Genomic DNA, 317 nt, shown 5'->3' with positions numbered 1-317 from the left:
TTACACACACACACAGACACACACACACACAGACACACACACACACACACACACACACACAGACACGCTGTCTGCTCCAGGGAATGTAGTCCTGCAGGTTTAACCCTCCTTCGACTCTTCCTGTTCCTGTATGACAATAATCAGCTGCAGCCAGTCTCTGTAACAATAACTGTCCCCATGATCCGCCACACCTCTCTGTCCTCTGGAGGGCTTGATGCTGCGCGCTCACTCCTCTGCGTGTGTGTGTCCCTTTGTCCCTTAACAGATATAATATATAGTGGAAAGTAACTAAGTACAATTACTTTAAGTTACTGTAT

General features: G+C 47.0%; 1 protein-coding gene across 1 annotated transcript in view; it reads left to right on the top strand.

Moving 5' to 3' along the window:
• Window positions 1-317, top strand: part of LOC118324147 (neural cell adhesion molecule L1-like) — a gene marked incomplete at its 5' end in the record, with an annotated part of 20530 nt that overhangs the window by 14740 nt on the left and 5473 nt on the right.

This window comes from Morone saxatilis, unplaced genomic scaffold (genome assembly GCF_004916995.1).
Source record: "Morone saxatilis isolate NCDOM2014 unplaced genomic scaffold, NCSU_SB_2.0 Contig15, whole genome shotgun sequence".
Lineage (NCBI taxonomy): Eukaryota > Metazoa > Chordata > Actinopteri > Moronidae > Morone > Morone saxatilis.
This window is presented reverse-complemented; position numbering and strand designations above follow the sequence as displayed.